Source organism: Amblyomma americanum, chromosome 1 (genome assembly GCF_052857255.1).
Source record: "Amblyomma americanum isolate KBUSLIRL-KWMA chromosome 1, ASM5285725v1, whole genome shotgun sequence".
Classification (NCBI taxonomy): Eukaryota; Metazoa; Arthropoda; class Arachnida; order Ixodida; family Ixodidae; genus Amblyomma; species Amblyomma americanum.
The window spans coordinates 207,786,329-207,802,657 of NC_135497.1; positions in this window are offsets into that span (position 1 = coordinate 207,786,329).

The window sequence follows — 16,329 nt, forward strand, 5'->3', positions numbered from 1 at the left end:
ATGACCGCCCTTAGTCCTTTGTTAATCAAGTGCTTAAAAGCGCATGTAAACGGATGCAGCCCAGTCCAGTCTGAGCTGGGGCTCCATGCTTAGCATGTAACGTGATGCTACTTAGGCTCTAACCTGCCCGGTCGATGTGTAAAGTAGCGCAAAGTTTGTTCTTTTGTAAATTCAGTTCTGCTTTTTCCAGTTTAACTCTCTGTATATGTAAGCTGTAAATATATGCTCTGCTGTCATCATCTACAAGCTCGCCTCCTGTCCATCTTCCAAGCCGAACGACACTAGAGGAAGGGTTTGTGAACCATCCTCGAAGAAACGGACGACCTTTGAAATTCTACTCCATACATTGGTCCAGCGCTGCGGTTACCATTACTGACCAGCAGAGCAACCAATTTTTAACATGGCACAACAGCAAAGAAAGGGTGCACGAAAACCCAGGTAAAGCGCAGCGCGCGGCCCCGCACAGCAGCCGGACGACGATACATCCACCGACCTCCCCTATAGCGCGCCCGATTTTGTACCAGTCCCCACGTGAAGCCGATGGCATGTGAACATCCCCCGCACCCGCGTGTTTCGATCGTCCGTTGTCATGCAGATAACTCGTACACCAAACGCTATGAATTTAACTGAAGGAGGAGTTGGCGCTACCGTCTGTAATTCGCGGCTGCTGGGAGGTATACAAAGTTTCACTACCCTGGTATTACAGCAAAAAAAATTCACCCATGGTCGGAAATACCCGCGCAGTACCGCAACTTCTGAATTTTCCGTCTATCACCGCCCTCTTGTTGACCGCAGCAGTGGCCTAGTGGCCTCAGCATCCGCCTCGCATGCGGGAGGTGCGGGGTTCGATCCCCAGTGCCGCCGGGTGCCCACCGGTGATACAATGGGTACAAGCTTTCCCATTGTCTGGTGCTCGGCTTATTTAGGGTCAAATGCTTGAGAAATGGATCTTTGATTCCACATTGAGTACAAGAAAAATACCTTGTGCTATGGCGCTCTTTGGCCATAGATGCCCTTAATAATAATTAATAATTGGTTTTGGGAGAAAGGAAATGGCGCAGTACCTGTCTCATATATCGTTGGACACCTGAACCGCGCCGTAAGGGAAGGGTAAAGGAGGGAGTGAAAGAAGAAAGGAATAGAGAGGTGCCGTAGTGGAGGGCTCCGGAATAATTTCGACCACCTGGGGATCTTTAACGTGCACTGACATCGCACAGCACACGGGCGCCTTAGCGTTTTTCCTCCATAAAAACGCAGCCGCCGCGGTCGGGTTCGAACCCCACAGATGCCCTTGAGCCGTAAATTTTTTTTTTCCACAGATGCCCTTGAGCCGTAAAAATCCAAAGTTATCACACCGCTCTCTTGTTGTCTGTCCCAGACCAAACAGAACCACGTCACCACAGATGACGCATCCTCTGGAACGGCTATTTCCCGGCCCATACGTTTTTTTGTTTTTGTCTTTTGCCGTAGAGCCCTCGAGGGCAGTACTGTTCGCGAGCAAATCACCTATTCGCTTGATTCAATAAGGCAGAAATATTCCAGGACGTACTGAATGCGAAGATAGCGCTAGTTGGACGATTCTGGATGACACGACAGGACGAAGTACGCGCGTCTTATCGCCAGACGACATAAGTACAATGCGTCAGAACCATGTACTATATTTCGAGTGTTTTCACTTGGCTGACTGAGTCGGCTTTCCCTCACAGTCTAACCTGACGACAGGGTGGCGGGCCCATTTGCAGGCTGGCAGGGATCAGGAACTTTTTTTTAGTGGGGCGGCAAGACTTCGAGCTTATTTTGTTATATATTTACATAATGTTGATTTGAATATTAAATTTCATTTTTTATTATTTTTTTTTTATTTTTCAACGTTCAAAGGTTGATGTAAGCTGCCACGTTGGGGTGACGACGCTCTAGCAGTCAGGAAGACAACGAAAAGGCTTCCAAAAGAAACTGTTTAAGGGGCTGACTCGGCGTTAGCCACAAGTATGTTCAGCGGTCATCGAAGTGAATGCCTGCAGTTCTCGGCCGCGCTCACTTTAAAGCTGGCAAGGAACTTTCGAGATAAAGAACCAAAAGCAACTACAAGAACCTGGATAAATGTGGAAGCATTTGCACGTGGCCGCGATCAACGGAGATAAGTGTGGTCGCATCACGCATTACAAAAGAAAATGATAAAGCCGCGTGCCTGCGGTTTTGAGTGCAAACGAACAAACGGCGCAAAGATTCGTGGCAATATAAAACGAATTGAAATGGGAAGCTTTATGCATGAGGGGTGTTCAATTGCATTTAAAAAGTTTTTGCGTGGTTTGTTTAAATTCTGCTAATCATGATCACATACACAGGTCAGACAGCCGACTTCTGTTGGGACATGACTGGTTAAGGTCATTCATACACGAAATGCTTTACAACTGTCTACGAAGCCAAGTAGCTCAGCCTCACTGTACTCTGCATTAGGAGAGTCCTAGAGCTGAAGTGCTTCAACTGTCAGAAATCTGATCCAAGTGCAAGCAATTGGAGACTGGGGGCGCTGCCCCCTCTGGAAAAATGTCGCCCCCCCCCCCCCCCCTTTTTACGTGGTCCCTGCAGGCGGGTAACTAAGATGCCCAGGTAGCATGATAATTACTCAGAATTATGCCTGAAGCGCACGAGGCGGCAAATATCTTCAAGAGAAGAGGGGGCATTTAGTGATTCGCGCGGTTTTTGAACGAAGCTTTGAACAATGTAACGAATTCTTCGAGCCCCACTGAAATGAAGTTCAGAAGGCTCCGCTGGATAGAATATTGCGCTATCACGTAACGAAAATTCAACAATGAAGAAACAACTTTCGCTGCAGTTATGAAAAGAATTTCCCGGAGTCTAGCCTAAAAAATAAAAACTAAACCTGAGCATCAGCGTGCGAGCTGGAGTGGCAGCGCCATCTTTCCTACTCTTTGTGAACTGTTACCAAGGGAGCCGCTTTTGCAAGGTGGCTTTTCCTACTTTGTGGCCTGCAGGTGGCGGAGCAAGCTTTACAGGAGTAAATGTTCGTGCCGCGGTTACTCGTAATCACTGCCTAGTTCCCGTTGTCGAACAAACTCAACCACTTGTTTATCGCAACTGCTGAGTGTTGTTCTGCGGCACAACGCTAACGCCGGCACGTATAAAAATACGCGGGTGTAATGAATGAAATACCGTAGTCTATTTTTGCCACACAGGATTTAAACACCTTGAAAGGCACACCACATAAGCAAGTGAACGAAACTTTTCTGTTTACGTTTACAAATAATTCATGAAGGACCGCGAAAAAATGCAGCTGAATATTTTAGGAGTTGTCCTTAGATGGCTCCAGCAAGGCTAATTAAAAACCGAATGAAGACTTTTGAGAATGGTTCATTCATCAGCATTTGTGAGGAGCATGGCGATAGAAAAATCACCTGATGCCTGGTGATTAATGGTATCGTCACCCGCGCGCTAATATTGATTTCATTATTGCATCAAGAGGAGTTTGTCAGCTGTGGACTTCTTTTTCGAGCTAAACAGACTCACCTGTGAGGTGAACGTGCTGTTCTGTTGGCTTATAAAGTCACGCTCAGCAGAAGCAACTTACACAGTGACGACAACGAAAATAAGGTTTATGGTTTATGAGGTTTAACTTTCCAAAGCGACTTAGGCTATGAGAGACGCCGTAGTGAAAGGCTTCAGAAATTTCGACCACCTGGGGTTCTTTAACGTGCACTGACATCGCACAGCACACGGGCCTCTAGAATTTCGCCCTCATCGAAAGTCGACCACCGCGGCCGGGATCGAACCCGCGTCTTTCGGGTCATCAGCAGAGCGCCATATCCACTGAGCCACCGCGGCGGCACACAACGAAAAATAAGTAATCATAAAATATAGAAGGCTACGGAGTAAGTAACGAAGTAGGATTGCATCATGCTGCACTTATTGCAAAAATGTGTTCATGTAAGAACAACCACAGTCGACAACACCTGTTTGTCTATTCAACCTTCTGATGATGGTGCGCCTAGGCCTGCCGCCAAGTGAGGGCCAACACTATTTTGGTCAATGCCAGCAGTGCATTATTATAACGGCAAATATCACACGCTGCATTGTCAAGAGAAGCCAGACCTTGCAACGTTCTTGCGTTCGAACTAGCACGGTTCACCACATGAAGAGAAAATTGGCATGCACTCATTATAAAAGCATGAGGCGGTTATCGTTTCAGCCTGCACGCAGCTGTGGCAACTAATGCGTACTCGGCTAGGCGTTGCCTTGCACCCCAAAAGCTCTGTATTCTCCGCATGTGCCATGATATGTAGTGTGTACCTACGGCCAGTTCTTTAACGCAGGCACGCGAGAATCGAACAAACGGCTGTTAGGTGGTGTATGAGGGTGCAAGACGAGCATATGCGCATGCGCACAAAGTGCTTGCCGTTTGTAGCCTTCTTCCATGTTCCGCTTTGTGACAGAATGCTGTGCGGCCGTTTGTTCGACGTTCACGGGATGCTGTTAAATAATTGGTCGGGTGCACAATTGGGGTACTTGAAATTTTGCTGTAGAATGGCGATGTGAGTGTAAGACCAAGGCATGCCACCTCGTTCACATTCTTGAATTCAGTATTTAATGCCCTCAAATACATGGTTTTTGTCACGCATTTTCATTGCTTGCGTCTTCTTGTTTTTTTTTTATTCAGTCGAGGGAGCAAAGATGGTTATAATTATTTTTGTTACTGCAAACGCTCTAAAATCAGCTACCGTTACGGTATATGTTCAGACGATGCTGTAATTATTATGCTTAAATGTTCGAACATTATAGAGGATGAGTATAGGCACGGCGCCTTGTCACCTTCATAATCCATTCAATTTTTTAATTTCCGGGCGGGACCATCTCTATATGAGCAATACACCCTTGATTGAAAAATGTTTGACGTTCAAAGTCTCTAGTTGTGGCGGGGATGGATTGCGCAAATTTCGACAAGGTATTGAAATACATTGCCTTCACCAGTAAATAAGAATAGTAATCGCAACCTATGCGTTGCGCATATATGAACAGATATTCCCGAAGACAGCCTTCGTTATAAATGTAAAAATTTCTAGGAAACGTGCCGTAATGATGCGCGCATTTAAAAGCTCTTTCACTGTACTGAAATGTCTACAATAGACTGGGCTCGCTTTTTTTTTCTCTTGTGCGATGCAACCCCCACAAAATTATTTATTTATTTATTTGAAAATACTGCAGCCCCATTCTAGGGGCTATAGCAGGAGTGGTTACATATATCATGCGTAACAGTTGCGCGCATAAAGGGGTACATGGCAAAATGTGAAACAAACGCTGCATACAACATCATATAATGCTACGTCTCAATTTCGGACGCAAAATCAGAAACAGAAAAGGCACGTATATTTTCATTTAAAGAGTTCCAACTCTTCACGGTACGCGGAAAAAAACTGTATTTGAAAGCGTTAGTACGGGCAAAAAAGGGTTGGATATTAAGATCGTGATGGCTCCTGGTTATAGATGGTTTTGAAAACGTGATATGCTTACTCTCTGAGAGGCAATTAGCAGAACGCACTATTGAGTGAAGAAGTTTTAAGGACTCAGTTTTCCAGCGGGATGCGAGCGGACTTAAGTTTAAGGAAGATATCGCAGATAAGGGTGAAAAATGAAAGTCGTAGCGGCGAAAAATAAATCTTCCAGCTTTTCGTTGTGCAGATTCTATTTGATCAATTTCACATTGCTTATATGGATTCCAAACATTGGAAGCGTATTCAAGAATAGGGCGAATTAGAGTTTTATACATGACCAATTTCGTCTCTTTAGGAGCATCCCGTACTGTGCGCCTCAAGTAACCTACCTTTTTAAGAGCTTTAGCTGTGATATGATCGATGTGTTTTGACCATGACATATTGTGTGAAAAAACAACGCCAAGATATTTATATTCATGTACCCTTTGCAGGGATGAATATTCGTAATTAGAAGGGCATGAATAATTGTAATTAGAAGGGCATAGGCGGTTGGTGAAAGACATGACAACTGTTTTACTGAAGTTGATTTTCATCTGCCACGTATTGCACCAATCACAGAATATACCAAAAGACTCATTCAGAAGGAAGTGATCACTTTACAGATATAATAATACACTCTTTAACGAAATGAAAAATTGCCTGTTTCGAGAAATTAAAGTTTATTTTTATTTCAACATTTTATGCTCAAAAGATTAGCACCAAATAAAGTATGTTAGACAATTTGATAGAGAACAGTAAACAGAAAAGCAAATTTTTAAAATGCGTTTTTGGATTCTCTATACAGCGAAAAGTTTCTGTTGCCTAGCTTAAAATTTTCTAGAAATCACTTGTAAGAAAATTACATTTCTTACCTTTACAAGGCACGGTAAATTCAGGTCGATTTTCGGACTGTAATCGAAGGCAAGATGCACGAGGTTAGAAGACAATATGTTTTGCGTTGCAGAGCCAGTTTTGTATTTGCGTAAAGGGTCTCTAACGCAATTCTACACCAAGCATGCAAACCAGAAAAAAGAAAAATATTTTAAAGAAAGCCTGCATCTTTTCAGCCCTTCTGCATGGATATTAAAATTTAGAAAAATAAAATTGATTTTCAGAAACCCCTTTTTATGACGGCTAATGATTTAATGGGATGTTAATTAATGTGGTATGTGAAGTTTAACGTCGCGAAGCAGCCTGTGGGTAATGAGGACCACCGGAGCGAAGGATTCCGGACTCATTTTGTGCATCCGGGGCTCCTCAACGTGCACTGAGAATGCTAACAACAGAAATCTGTGCATATGTTCACATATACCACTCTAATAGATACCGTAATACCCTCTTTGATGCTGTGTCAAAGTTTCAGTCATGTGTGATCCCCAAATACCAAGATAGCGGCACTCATCGTATAGCGGGAGCAGGGCAGGAGTACGAGCGCAACTCAGTTCGGCTGTCTCTCACGAGATGTCGCGCTTGCCGCATGTCGCGAGATGTCGCTTGAGAGATGTCGCGCTTGCCGGAACAAGCTAACCCCAAGGAATGAGGTCACAGTCAATGATAAGAGGCAGCGTAATACGGAAGTTAGGAGGGAGGAAGGGAATAGCCTAGTGCTTATCAGTGGCGACTCAAATATGAGTAGATGCAAAAGAACTATAATGGAGCGTGTGAAGGGTGATAAACGGGTAGCAGTCGGGGCATTCCCAGGCAGGACAATGGACGCAGTACTGAGAGAGACAAAAAGAGAACTTTCTAAGTATGTTGCAGAGCGCAATTTGGTAGTGGTAGCGGCGGTGCTAAATGATGTCTTGAATTGTGAAGCCGCAAAAGTAATGGAAAGATTAGCGGAGGGAGTTGACGATTTAAGGGCGATAGCACAGCAAGTCCAGATCGTGGTGTGCACAGTGCCGGAAGTACAAGGACGGAACGGAGAAATTGCCAAGGACGTTGTGGCTGTTAATCGACGGATAAGGAAGTTAAGCCAGGAGAAAGGCTTTGAAGTGGCAGACATAAACAGGGAAGTGCATAGAGCAGGCTTTGGAGGAGGTTTTACACGAGATGGCATCCACTTTAATGGAAGGCTAGGAGCCGAGATCGGGTGGCGCCTGGCAGGCCGGGCAGTAGCTTTTTTAGGGGGTCCATTGCGGCTCAGGGCGTAGGGGTTGGTAGAAGCAATGTAGAAAGTGTAACAATGCAGGCTGACGCCAATCAAATGGCAACTAGGAGGTCCAGGAAGAAAACTACAAAAAAAGAAATTTAACACCAGGATCAGGTACATAAACATGCAAGGCGGTAGAAAGAGAGCGAAGTGGTTAGAAATAGAACAGCAGTTAAAGGACGAAGAAGTAGGTGTATACGCGCTCTGCGAGACACATCTCAGGAATCTAGAAGGCCCACCGTTTATTGATGGCTACTTCTGGCAAGGGAGCAACAGAACAACAACGGAGAGGAAGGGAGGAGGAGTAGGTATGCGGATACATCAAGGAACAAATTGGCAAAGAATAAAGTCAACTTGCAAGGAACATCTCTGGGTATCAGGTACAATTGCCGGTAAAAGGACGTGGCTAGGAGTAGTTTATTTAGGGACAGGCAACAAATGCAGGCAAGAGAACAAGGATCTAGTCAAATGTCTCAATGACGGTATAAAGCAGTTTGGAGAAGCCGATGTTATTCTGCTGGGTGACATGAATGGCCACATCGAGGATCTGGATGGATACACAGATTGTAACGTGAAGTTGATGCTAGACTTCTGTGAGCGACGCAACCTAGTTATTGCAAAGAGAGAAACTAAGTGTGAGGGACAAATCACGTGGGAATCCCGTAACAGGCAGACGACCATTGGCTACTGGAAGGAATGCATAGGAAGCTCGCAATAACGAAAATAGACGAAGAGGGGAAGTACAGACTCGGAAGTGATCATAAGCGTATTAGTCTACAGTTGGGAACCCTGCTCAAACGAGAAATGCAGGGAAACCTAAAAGAGTGCGAAAAATTAAATGAACAAATAGCGCAAATAGCGATTGGCACAGAGGAAGCAATATAGAAACATCCCATGTAAAAGTGGGATTAAAATCAGAACTACTCATTAGTACAAAAATTAAAGAAGTAAAAGGAGTAAACCGCTGGAGAGGAAAGAGGAAGCCAGGAAGTCGGTGGAATAAGGAAATTAGAGAGGCCACCGAACAACGACTGTTGGCATCACGGGAACAGAGAAACAAAGAGGGCGCAGTTATGCGAAAAATAAATAGGCCATAAATGGGAATCTTATCGAAAAAATAAACAAGTGCAGGTCCTCGTCCAGGCTAAAATAAAGCAGTCCGCCGATCGCAGGCTGGCTGAAGTTCGTGATGCAACTAAAGGGGGGTCAAGAAAATTCTGGAGCCATATAAGCTGGCTGGGTAAAGCGAATCACATAAAGCAGGAACAGATTCTCGATGCCGAGAGAAAATGTTTAGAGGGAGATGACGCTGTGAACTACATTGCGTCAGTTATAGCTGAGTCATTCAGGAAAGACGATAGGGCAATCGCTCAAAATGAGGGAGCAACACAGGATAGCCCAATAGAAAACAGCTTAGAACTGACCAATCTTATCTGGAAAAAGGCGGAAGCAATTATTCCAAAATGTGCGTCCGCAGAGATAGACGAAATTGCAATCAGGTTAATTAATGAACTTGACCCAAGAGGCAAGGAAACGCTGATAAAACATTGGAGGCAGTCACAACAAATAAGCAAATTCCGCGCAGCTGAAAACAGAATAAAATGAATTTGATTTATAAAGAGAAAGGCGATAAGGAGAACATAAAATCCTTCCGACCGATTACGATAACATCAGTTATATACAGGCTGGAATTGCAGGCTGTAAAATTAAAAATGCATTCATGGGCAGAAAGTAATAGAATACTCGGAGAACTTCGGACCCGGTTCAGAAGTGGTAGGCGCTTAGATGATAGCCTGTTCGTGCTTACCCAGTGCATAGAAATAGCTAAGGCGGAAAACAGACCTCGGTATTTAGCATTCCTGGACATAAGCGGTGCGTACGACAACTTGAACAGGGAACTCCTGTGGAACATATTAAACGATGAAGGTATCGGTCATGAGGTAATTGATTTTCCACAGGAAATATATCGAGTAAATAAAGTTGAAAGAACATGGGAAATAATTAGGAGCACGACAACTGTCGAGGTATACAAAGCATTAAGGCAAGGTTGTCCTCTATCACAGCTGTTGTTCATGCTTTATATGATAAGTATGGAAAGAAGGCTACAAGGAAGAAATCTAGGTTATAATCTGTCGTACAGATTAGGCGGAAAGGTTGTTGAGCAACGACTACCGGGTTTAATGTATGCGGATGATATTGCACGTACTGTTAGCAGAAAGCCAGGAAGATTTGCAAAATCTGGTTAATTGCTGTGGAGATGAAGAAGACAGTATAAGTTTCAGTTTTAGCGCAGCTAAGTCCGGTGTGATATTTTCAATGATGCTACTGATCAGGAGCTTACATTACAAGGCCATGAAATACCCCGAGTGGCCGAATACAAACATCCCGGGGTATGGGTAAACGAAGGGCAGATGTACCCGGAAAAGCACGAACAGTCTCTCATAGCAAAAGGGCGAAAAGAGGCCGGGATAATGAAACATAGGGCATTGTGCGGGTACAACAGGTATGAAGTACTGAGAGGTATTTGTAAAGGATAATGGTGCCGGTGCTTACTTTTGGGAATGCGGTTCTGTGCTTAAGGGCAGAAGTTCAGTCGAGATTAGAAGTAAATCAGAGAGCTGTTGGAAGATTAGCACTAGGTTAGGTACCCACGGGAAAACCACAAACGAGGCAGTACAGGGGGATATGGGCTGGACATTGTTCGAAGCACGGGAAACTTAGAGTAAAATACTATACGAAGAACGCGTGAGGAAATTGGACGATAACAGGTGGGCAGCTAAGGTATTTTAATACCTATACAGAAAGAGCGTTGACTCACACTGGCGGAAAAGAACTAGGAAGCTAACCAGTAAGTATGCCAGATACGAGGCCGGAGAAAGACAGCATTAAACGACATGTTAAAAACGCGGAAGGTAAAAATTGGATAAATTCAATGGAAAACAACCATAGTGTAGAACTACATTGATACTGGAAACAGCAGATCATGAAGGAAGCGTTTTATGATAACTCAAGAGGCAGTGCCCTACTCTTTGAAGCTAGGTCAGGTTGTCTTAGAACGCGCAGCTATAAAAAGAAATTTAACGAAGAAGATGGCACATGTGCTGTGTGTGGTAAATTTGTAGAAACGATAGAACACCTCATACTAAAATACCCCATACCTAGAATACCTCATACTTACCGCAATTAGAAGAAGAAGTGGTGGTACCAAACGACCAAACGTTTTGTCATATACCTGGGGTGAAGAAGAAGAAGAAGAAGAAGAAGAAGAAGAAGAAGAAGAAGAAGAAGAAGAAGAAGAAGAAGAAGAAGAAGAAGAAGAAGAAGAAGAAGAAGAAGAAGAAGAAGAAGAAGAAGAAGAAGAAGAAGAAGAAGAAGAAGAAGAAGAAGAAGAAGAAGAAGAAGAAGAAGAAGAAGAAGAAGAAGAAGAAGAAGAAGAAGAAGAAGAAGAAGAAACGTCCCTTGTTTGCAGCTCTTCCACTTTACTGCAGTTTTTTGCTTTTGTGCGCGAACCATGCCCTCGTCATCCTTCGGGATGGCGGGCGCACATCCCCTGCGTCCTCCCGTCGTAACCGTCGAAAAGAGTGCGGCTCTGCCAGCTGGCAACTCCAGTGCCACGAACGTCGCTGATGTGGAGCTTCCAGATTCCTCTGATGAATCCACGGTGACAGAGATGGAATCTGACAGCAGCAGCTTCACGCTTGTTGAGTCGCGTCGCCTGAAAAGGAAGTTGCGCCGGACATCAATAGCGGGTGAGTTGCCCACGAGGATCGTTGACAAGCCAAGAGTTTTCTCAGTGGTTTTCGTTCCTGCAACGCAAACACCATTAACAGACAGTGGCTAATCCAGTTTTTCGACCGGGTGGTTCCGGGAAAAGTCTGTGAAGTCAGAATTAATGCATAGAAGAATGTCCTGACAGTAGACGTTAAATCTCAGGCATGAGTGGAAAAGCTGAAAGAAACTAGTGTCCTCGGTGGCATGGCGGTCCGCTCCTACATTGCTCACGGGAAGCGGACTACCACTGGAGTTATCAGTGATGTTGATCCGGAGATAGGTGACAAGGACCTCCGAACGCTGATTAAATCTACGGCCGCTCCAAGTGTGTCAAGTTAGTTTTTGAAACTGACGCTCTCCCATTCCACGTAAAGGTGGGATGTGTGAGGCATCCTGTCCGCCAGTATGTTCCAAGGCCTGTTCAGTGCCACAAGTGCAACAAGATAGGCCATGTGAGTGCTGTTTGCAAAAATGAGCCATCCTGCCATCGATGCGGCGGGATGCACCAACATGACACCTGCACGACGGAGACTATAAAGTGCGCCAACTGCTCGGGTGATGAAAAACGAAAGACTCATCCTGAAAAAGATGGCGAAGGACAATTCGACCCACCAAGAAGCGGCTGCACGTATTCGTTGCCGCAAACATCGTTCCCGGCGACGTCGTCCGGATCCACACAATACTATTCCAGCAGCATCAAAGTCGCAAAAAGTATCAGCCCAGCCGGCCCAGCCGCATGAGCCTAAAAACGATAACAAGACGCCTGCGACAGTGTCCCACGTTACCGCAGTGGCTCAGTCTGATGCGTTTGTGTTATCAACTTACTCTGGTGCTGAATGGCCTGCTCTGTCATCCAAGGACATCGCCACGCCAAGACCAAGACTGGTTGCCACTTCAGCTGACACTGCTGGCAAGCCCGAATGTCAGGATGTGAGCATTATGTTAAAATGGCTTGTGTGTTCAATGCGCGTGCTGCTTTCAGGCATTCACACGCCAACAGCAAAGATTGTTCTGCAGTTTTTGTATGCACTTGAGCCATTCTTGGCGGCATTGCAGTAATTCATTATGACACAACCAAAACACACCTCCTCTGTGACAAAGCACATGCGCCGCAGTGTAGTGGTGCAATGGAATCCCCGAGAACTACGTGGTCGTCTGAGTGACTTCCGGCAACGCGTCTACAAGTACCGCTTCCCTGTGCTTGTTATATGTGAGCCCAACATGCCGTCTCCTTTCCGCCTTTCTGGGTACGTGCTGTTGTGGTCTCGCAAAGAAGTCGAAGCAAGCAAAGTGTTAGTTTGCATACGCCAAGACATTGCGCACGTCCGCCAAGTCCTACAGCCACACAACACAAACCATTACATCTGTTTGACAGTCATGTTAAATGGAAGGGTCTTTTCGATAATCGGCGCCTACATTCCACCTAGAGATGCCACTGATACCTCGTACCTATATTCAGCTATCCAGAGTCGCACAGCTCCTCTTATAATAGTTGGCGATTTTAATGCTCATCACCCTCAGTGGGGCGGTACTGTTATGAATAACCGAGGCAGGAACCTGTTTGACTTTATGCACTCCCATAATTTCGTCAATATCAACGAGGGTTCACCTACGTTCCTGCGTGGCACGTCGTACAGCAGCTGCTTGGATCTGGCGTTTGTTTCAGCAAGTCTCCAGTCTTACGTCAGCTGGTGCAGTGACGTGGAAACACATGGGAGTGACCACATTCCAACGTATGTATGCGTCAAGTGGTACGCACCAACTACTTCGACTCGCGTGCGATATACAGACTGGCCTGCCTTTACGACGTCCGTGGAGATTTCCTGTGTGGACCTCACAACACCGTCTAAAATAGAAGACCTGATTACGTCTTCTCTCGTTGCGACCACGCGGTATATATGTGCGCCTACGCCAGGATCTACTATTGACGTGGAATTCGAAAGACTGCGCGCAGTCCGTCGGCGCGCCGAAAGGAAATACAGAAGAACTAAACCCACGTATGATCTCGCCCTTTGCCGCCGAGCTCAACGACAAATAAAGCGCCACCTCGCGAGATTACGGAGACAACGTTGGAGGCAGTTCTGTTCATCGCTGTACCCACGCAAACCGCTGTCGCGTATTTGGCATGTAGCCTGGAGCTTGTGTCCACCCCCACAAGAACGCTTATTCTTTCTATGCCCTGTCTATTTACCAACGCCGTAATAATGTAGAGGGAGGAGAAGAATTCTGCATAACGGTTGTGGGCACAACTCCAGGAGCATCAAACAGTTTGGAGGCTTTTGTGCCACCTTCACCAGACGACCCCTACTACATGCTATTCACGATGCCTGAAGTAGAAACTGCTCTTTCCTCGTGTTGGCGTGCATCTACACCTGGTCCTGACGGGATTTTGTACGCGTCTCTCTCTCACCTTGGCATGCAAGGCCGAACTGTGCTGCTCAGTTACTGCAGTGATACATGGGCTTCCGGAATCGTTCCAGAACACTAGAAGATCAGCCACCTGGTTAATCTTTTGAAGCCTGGAAAGCCTCCTTATGAGCTTACCTCGTACCGGTCAGTTGCACTAGAAAGCTGCGTCGGTAAGGTGATGGAGCGAATGGTGCTGGCATGACTCTAATGGTTTTTAGAGTAGAATGCTCTCTATCCGGACATGATGACCGGGTTCCGGCGGGGACGTTCTTCGATTGACAGCGTAATCGACCTCATATCGACAGTGGAATATGAAAAACGTAGTCGCCGACACGTCGGTGCTGTCTTCTTGGACATCAAATGGGCCTACGATAACGTCCTTCATGACGCCATCCTTGATGCCCTTGACGACATAGGCGTTGGCTGCCGGATGTACTTGTGGATTGTAAGCTACCTCAACGGCTGGTCCGTTTACATGTCTACGCCTGATGGAGAGACTCAGGTCTGCCGTGGAGTTCATTAGGGAGGAGTTCTCAGCCCAACCCTATTTAACGTGGCATTGATTGACCTGGTGAGTGAACTTCCCAGTCATATTCACATCAGTGCCTATACTGATGATATCTGCATCTGAGCTTCGGGTTCGACACGTCCGCAAATACGCGCGAGATTACAACGTGCCGTGTCATCTACTTCAAGGCACCTACGGCGTCAAGGTTTGCACTTAGCAGCTGAAAAATGTGCTGTGGTCGCCTTCTCGCGCAAGTCTGTCTGCCGTTACCCAGTAACACTTCAAGGGGTTACAATACCATACGTCTCCCACCACAGATTCTCGGGCATTATCATTGACCGCGATCGAGGCACATAGATATGCTAAAGAAAAGACTTACTCTTTTTTTGTCATGTCCTTCGCTTCATAGCAAGTACGAAATTGGCCTAACGAAGCGGTCCTTGCTAAGACTTTACTATACTCTCTTTATAGGCTACATTCGTTACAGCCTTCCTGTACTCTCTACCATGAGCATTTCTTGGTTGCGGACATTAGAAAGTGTCCAAGCACAGGCGTTCAAGATATGCCTCGGGTTACCACGTTGTGCCTTGAACAAACGCACGATTGAGGAATCTCGTGCGTGCCCAATATCGATCTGCCTGTCACACGAAACACTTCGTGTATGTTTACGCGCGCTTACACGGCACCACTGTCACCTGCTGACGAAGATTTTTGATAAGCGACCGGTTAGCAATTTTGCACGTGCACTGCGCTTCCATCGATCAGAATTGCCACCAGACTATGCCCTCCCGCATCATTCCTTGCAGCCACCATAGGTGGTGGCTCAGCCTTCAGTATGCCTGCATGCCCCTGGCATAATCCAGAAATCTGTGATGCTGGTTAGCGGACTGAAGCAACTTGCTCGTGCCTACATCTGGTCAAAATACCAAAACTCTACACGCATACACAGATGGATCAGCGTCACCAAAGGCACCAACAGCAGCTTTCTTAATCTCCACTCAGCAGACGACCCGCAGATTCATTTCAGGACACAAGTCTACTTCAACCGCTGCAGAGCTTGCGGGCCTCCGGGAAGCGATTTGCCACATCTGCAGAGAACCGCCTCAGGAGTGATGCATTTTCACTGATCTTAAACCTGTGCTACACATTTTGGGATGCTTCCTACGCGACACCGTCTACCAAGCTCTGGCTCTTGATATCATTTGTGTCCTGACATTTGCTCAGGAAAAAGGCCACCGTATAGTGTTCCTGGACACTGCGGGCTTGATGGAAACGAGACCACCGACGCTGAAGCAAGGAGCTCCGTCAGGAGTGACCTGCGTACAGCTGTGCCGTTCTCTAGACCGGACACCACTTGTCTCCTTTCGGAATCAATGAGGAGAGCGATGGCTAGGTACTGGGCCCCGCCAGGCACTCGACACATCCGGCTTAAACGGATAGATCTGGCGATGACCTTTTCTGTTCCTCGCGGAATATCACGCCCTGTTGCATGCATAATCCATAGATTACGTTTAAACCCCGCCTTCACGCGCAAATACTTGCACTTCATTAGACAAGCAGACTCGCCGGGCTGTACCACATGTGGCGTGCTAGAGACTATAGAACATGTTTTAGTGGCGTGTCCAGCATATGCACGTGAAATACTCATGCCCGCATCTGCTTTGAAGTCTATCGACACAAGGCCCTTCTCGGAGGATTTGATCCTCGGCGCTTGGTCAGATAGTTCGAAAACTGTACAGGCAACACGAGCGCTCTCACGCTTTTTAAGCAACATGGACCTTGCCTCGCGTTTGTGATGTTAGTGTGCCTTATTTTTTGTGTATTTTTTCATCTGCCTCCTCCAATAATCATCATCCCCCATCGTGATCCTATTTTTCTCCCTCTTCCCTTTCCCCAGTGCAGAGTAGCATGCCAGTTATTTATTTTTCAGGCCAACCTATTTGCCTTTCCCGTCAATAAACTCCCTCTCTCTCTCATACTAAAATGTGATGGTATCCATCCCG